Below are 6865 nucleotides of genomic sequence, written 5' to 3'. Positions count from 1 at the left end.
CAGCATGAGGATTTCAAGGAGTTTATGATTTTTGTAACCTTTGTTGCGGTAACTTGGGCACATTTAAATGCAGGCAAGGTCTTAGCGAAGGTGGTGGAGTCAACATTTAAGACTGTGTCACTGCTATTGATATTGGATCTCTTGGAGGCGATTTTCTTTTAGAGGGTGGTGATTTTATTATCCAGAGCATTTTGAATACCTGTGCAACAGGCTTTGTCTTTCGGGTGAGAATCGTCCGGGGCTATGGGTGATTCTAATTCCCTTAGGATGCCAAATAGTTCCTTAATACTGGAACTAGTATTTTGGATTCTGTCATTGTAGGTTTCCTGTTTAGTTTTGATGATCTCTGCTTTGTAGAGAGCGAACATTTCAGTAACTATGTCTTTATTCTCTTTGGTTGGTACATTTTTCCTTATGGTCTCATATTTTCTTTTTTCCACCCTCAGAGCTTTCAGTTGTGGTGTATAGCAGGTATTGAGGTGGTCTTTGGGTTTACTCTTACGTAGTTTCAGAGGGATGATAGAGTCAAGGGCTGTTGTCATAGTATTATTGAAGAGATCGATTAGTTCCTCAGGATCTTCAGAGCTGTTGGCGTTTAGTGTTGGGATCAGTAGAGGGACTACTTTTTCAGCTGTGATATTACGCTTGTTTCTGGTAAGTAGGGGGGTGCTATAGACTTAGTTTTTGGGGTTGGGCGGTTAGCGTTAATGGCGAATACAATGAGGGAGTGGTCAGTCCAGGATTGGGGTTCAATGGCAGTGATTACTGTAAGAGAATTGTGGTCAGCCAGCCAGTCCAGTGTTTCGGCCTTTTATATGGGTGGGTTGGTTGATTCTCTGAGTGGTTTAGTTCATTTAGAGATTCTTCCAAGGACAACTTCCCAATATTCCTGACAATAGGCCTTCCAGTTACAATGCAACACCTTGACTATTGTGCCTCCTTCATTACACCAATTAGGGGGGCTAACAGTGAATTGGAATGCCAAAGCTTGTAGGACTTTCATGAAGGGGTGGGAACAAGTGATGCTGAAGATGGAAACTACAGGGACAAATCTTAACGTAGAGAACTATAACCAAACATTGCATACACAGAAATAAACACTCCAGCATGCCTATGACCCAAAGGTGAGGGAGACAAAGCTAGTTAAGAGGAAGGTGCACAAGACTCTATCACTAAACAGTAACGGGGCAGTTGGATGTGAAGTAGCAGAAATGTGAATTACTGCAGTGTGTAAACTCACCCAGAAGCTACTCAGACGGGAATCACACATACGAGATAATCAAGTTGTTATCAGAACCCTTATTAATGGTGACAATTCAACCTTTTGGTCACTAATAGGTGGTAGAACCAAAGCGTTGGAGGGGGCCAACTTATGCACCATCATGTCACAGGTGTAGGTTAGCTACCTGTGAGATAAATACACCCTGCCAAAGGATGAAAACACACTCACTGCCATTGTGGGTGCAGGAGGGGATGAGACTACCTATACCTGGGATGAAGAAGACATTTCATGGGCAATTGGTAGAGCAAAATCCTCAAGGGCGCCAGGTCCAGATAACATCTGACCCGTATAACAGGTACTAATAAAAACAACCTGGTCACCTGGCTTCGACTTCTATGAGACTTTTTAAACCATGTATGTACTACACAAAGTGTCCAAGAGACATGAAGGTAATCTCTTATCATCTATGAGCAAGACAAAGCTGATCCAAAAAACTACAGGCCAATTGCCCTTTTGGATTCCTCAAGCAAGATCCTTGCAACATTGCCTTTGAGGGAACTAAAGGCAAATATAGCATCATTGAATGTTCAGTCCCTCAATCAAGTTTGTTTTCGATCACAAATGGGGACTTCACTAAATGCATTTGCTATGTCTCACTTTCTACCTGCTGTAAAAAGGGGTGGGGTGGGGACTGTTTATATGGCCTCAATACACATGTTCAATGCCTTTGACACAGTAAGCAGAAAAAGGCTGTGGGTTAAAGTTCTTGCTTGGAACATTGGGTTCCTCTGGTACAGTTTTTGACACTGCTCAATACCAACACCACACTGCAGGTAAGGCTGAGCAGGGAGGGTGCCCTGACAGATCCCATATATACCTTTGTTGGACTGTGACAGGGGTGCATAGTTGCACCAACACTATTCAATGTTTACATGGAGGACCTGAATAGAATATGGGAAATGGGAGCAACAAATCCTGTTATATTGCTCGACTGGATTGCCTTTGCACACGACATAGTATTATTTGATCTTACTTCCATTGGTCTGCTAAGTAAGCTGGGTCTTTTTTCAACTATGCGGTGAAAACCAACCTCAAAATCAACGGACAGAAGTCCAAGGTAATTGTTTTCACAACAAAAAGGAACCCAAAAACCTTTCTTTGGAGAGTTGGGGAGACCCTTTGAAGAGAGTGCAATCACTGAGATATTTGGGCTGTGATGTTTCTAACAAGAGTTCTACGGAGGGTTTGAAACAATCTTTTAAAAGAAAATTCACCCCACTGTTGATCAAACTGAAGCAGATCTATTTGCAGTTATGCCATTTTTCCTTGAGACCTCTTTTCATACTACCTGCTTAAGGTTGAACCAACTGTGTTGTGTGGCTTAGACATCTGACTGTTTAACTTGGGGACTTACCTTAATAAAATGCAGGGCATGTTTTGGAAAGAAACCTTGGGGTTGGCTAACTCAGTGCTGAATGGACTCCCAGGACCCCCCTTGCTTTTTGCATAATTTAAGTAGCTTTGGGTCTCACCATAAGTTACTTTGAGAATCAAAACGTGGACCCCTTGCTCACTATTCTTAGAGAGACACAGCTCCACCCTACTGATGAGGTCCAACCAGACCGAAACAAAAGTCTGGGGTTGCTGTTGGTACTCTTGTTCAGAGGAGAATTCCCTAGCATTTTGGTGCTGGACTGCCCTAGGGTGGCAAACAGTGATATGCCTTGGATATCTCTCCTCTGTGAAAGATAGTGAGCTAAAGAATCTGGGTAAGGCCCTTGTAACCGGGACTAATATCTGGCAGAGGGACTCCCAGGATCTCCCCTTATTTTTTACAATGCAATAATAAGACACACGTTTTGTCTAATCTCCTTAGCTGCCAGAGATAAGTAGAGGAACCTGTCAGAGTTTGCAAAGCTATTAAATCCACCAAACAATTCCCTTCATCAGAGCTGGGGGGTAAAACAGACTCGAAGGTCAGGTTCCACCATAACCGACTTCAAAATGCAGTTGTCCAAAACCATCCAACTCATTGGTTCCTCGACGGAAGAACTCACAAACAACATGGCTGTAGTGAAAAGAAGGTTGTTTAGGTATGATTTGGCTGATACCACAGACCTATTGGGCACATATTCACTTTATGGAGAATACACAAGTTCAATGCAAAAGGGAAGTAGTCTCGAAATACATCTACATCTTTCCATGCCCAACACTGCGTGATGTGCATCTGTGTTTCCGTCTTAATCAGCTACCAATGGTGGAACAGCTAAGAAAGTGGGATTGTACTCTGGAGGATTTTAACTGCAGGTTTTGTAGGAACTGCTGAGTTAGGGAATGTTTAAAACATTTGGTGATAGATTGTCCGGCTTCAGGTGAGGCTAGAATCCGTCTACTTGGAATTTATGAGCCAACAGAACCTTTTTTGGGATAGACTGATGTGGGCTATCCAGCAAAGTCTGATGTTATCATGATGTGACTTTTTGAAAATCATATTGTAAAAAATTGAAATTTTTAAGAAAACACTAATTTGATGTTAGTTACTTATGCGTTTTAACATGGTGAAATGTTCTTTTTGTAACATCTGAAAGGTTTCTTTACTTGTTGTATTGACCATAACACAATAAACAAATAAAAATAAGAATTTTAACACCAGGGACAGAGGTGGAAACATTAAGGGCTGTTTGGAAATGTAAAGAATAATCTTAAAACCTGGGATACTTTATCGGTTAGAACTACTCCCGTCATCTGTTTAATTGGTTGGATCATAAGAGGGAAGGCTGCTAAGAAGCATTCTGGCCGTCTCAAAGGCTGTACCTGTGGAAGCACTCAGGTGAGAGTTGGGTACTCTTTCTCTCGTAGCCTAATAAGTAATTGTATGTTGTAATTTCTATGTAAAACTACTGCAGAAGGATATTGAGGCTAACTCTATTAGATCTGCTGGAAAACGGAGTTTAACATAACCACCAGAATCCCCTTTTTTGGATTTAGATCAATCAAACAAGGATCATCTTTTGGCTATTTCTTTATCTTTACCAACAGAGGAAAACCTGCACCAATTTGCTCCTCCCCTTAAGCTTAAAACACAGGTATGGGATCAGGGGTTGAATATTCTGCAATTAAGCAGGAAGAATAATACCTGGCGTATTCGATGCAGGGCTTTCATCAGGACCAACTGTGTAATTATTTGATCAAGCTCTGTGCTGATCCCTTGAGGTGGATTATTCTATATTTACGCCTAGGAATACTACCAACAATCAAACATACGGGTGCTTGGCAGAATATTCAGTGTGAAGCAAGAGTCTATCCCTTTGAGGCACCATGATTGAGAACAGTATGCATCAACTATTGGAATGCCCTGTGTTGTCTGATTCCTATCCTAGAGGCTATGGCAAATTGGTGGTAGTTCTTTTGAAAGTCTGTATTCTAATCAGTTATGGAATGCTATCTTCTCTGCCGAATCTGTGCTCTTATCGGCTGCTGCATATTAAATAGGTAAAACTGTGCTTTATAAAAATGAACATCACCTAGATAATTGACTTAACATTTTAAGGTGTAATTAGTGGGCGAGTGCTGGTAGAAATTTTAAATCAGTTTTGTTGCAAAATAGGTTTTTAGGCTTAATTTAATGTTGTGTCGGTCGTATAATCTTTTGATAAGAAGTGGTGTTAAATAATTGATGTATTATGTCAATGGATTTTAATTTGATATGCTGTTCTGTTCTATTTTTTGATTCTTTTACTACTTATTTTGTACATAGTGCAATGTTTTATAATAAAACCGAATGCACTGAAATAATATAAAAATGTAAAAAATAATTTGTTAAAACTAACCTTGCTTCCCAATACCTAGCTAATTCATCAAATAATCTAATTTCCCACTCCTTGTCAACATCAACCTTGGGCACCCACACTTTACCAACATGTCATAGGCTTTCTCCCCTATGAGCATATTCCTCGGCTGCACGTCATAAAAGCACAATCCCCATCTGTTGTGCAATCAACCTAATGTTCAGTATAATTCTCGGGATCACGTGGGGGATATAAAAGTGTACCTGGGGAACCAATTGGGATTGATATACTTACCATCCTATGCTCAATCTCGCCATTCCATTTGTCACTCTGTGTGTGTGTGCATGTTTCAAGAGGGGAATGGCCTCACCTGTTTTAATGGTTAGGGATATAACAGTTGTTTCTCTGGGCAGTGATTTCATGCAGCACCTTAGGACCAGCCGGCAAAAGCAAAATATGACAAGTAACAGGACCACGATGGCTACTAGCACTTTTGCTGCTATGCTCATCCAGGAAGGAGCCAATAAAAACATGGCAGTGAGTCGATTGTCCTCCACCACCCCAGCTTCCCTTTCCATTGCAGCATGTGTAGGGCCCCAATAGTGTTTGTCAGGGACCCATTGTCCAAATCATGGAGTGGTATGTAAGTGTGACATGAACTGCCTATCCTCGCACTGATCCCACCCTCCATGGCGCTGAGGAGAACCCATATTTATTGATTCTGATGAATCATCAGTCCCTCAACTCTTCTTTGAGCGCATTGAGGCTGTGTTCTGTGTCGTTGGCTATCTGAGTGAGTTCCCATCACTTGATTTAGAGCAATTTGGAATTAGCAGTTTTCTGCATTCCTGGAATGGCAGGGAAGTGAAAAAAGTTTTGCTTTTATTAAAAAAGGTGGTAGTGTTCAGGAATAGCATTCATCTTCTTTGAGGAATCAAGTGAAAAATAGTTTGAACATTTATAGTGGTGGGGCCTCAGTGTTCTGTGGGCCCACTGGTGGGTTAGGGTAGGTGTGAGGATGAGTGTTGCCCATATATTGTAGTGAGAGGGGCATCCCGCAAATTTTGGATAGGGGATGCAGAGTTTTTAGGGAGCAACTTGCTTTCCAGAAAGGTGGAAACAGGAGGTATGCCAGGCCTCCAAATGTCCCAAAAATGTCCATAAGTGCTGCAGTTCCTCCATTGAGATCTGGAATATAAAGGGTTCTGTTGCCTCCTTTATTTGTACCAACAGGCATGCTGCCCTTGCTCCTGAAACACATAGAAAATTGTGCAAGTATCTGTACTTTGTTTGGTTGTTGACGTGGTTTGATCCATGTCAATTGTTTTACATGTTGTCGCCACACAGCATGTTTTATTGATTTGTGCCACTACTTCCACTGAAAAAAACACCAGTATTCCTACTTTTTACCCAATCATTCTCCCACCCACTTGTTGTTGTGATAAACAGTGCTTTCGGTTGTAAATGTGGTCTTATTTTGCACCGCAACTGCTCCAGCTTGCTGTTCTGAGAACACTCACTGTTAGCTCCTTGCAACATGGTTGCTTGAACTTTATGTCCCAGAAACAATCAATTCAGCCTACATAGGGCCATGTGCACCAAACATTGAGGTATTAGAGGTGGCATGTCTTGGGGCAAAAGCAATCTGGGTGTGCCAGTTGCATGAGGAATTAAGGAACAAATGTAGCAAAATGTGTTTGACTTCTATCTTCCCACCTCTCACATGTGGTTATGCTACACATGATCTGTGTCTGGGTGATACACATCTGAAATATTGTCAAATATCCCCCCTGATCCAGATCCACCTGATCCTCCTGATCCCTGCGTCCCTTTTGCTTCTAGTGGCAAATAAATT

This window comes from Ambystoma mexicanum, chromosome 5q (genome assembly GCF_040938575.1).
Source record: "Ambystoma mexicanum isolate Mex_15411 chromosome 5q, UKY_AmexF1_1, whole genome shotgun sequence".
In the NCBI taxonomy this organism is placed as follows: domain Eukaryota; kingdom Metazoa; phylum Chordata; class Amphibia; order Caudata; family Ambystomatidae; genus Ambystoma; species Ambystoma mexicanum.
The sequence above is the reverse complement of the archived record's forward strand: the minus strand, read 5'-3'. Positions refer to the sequence as shown.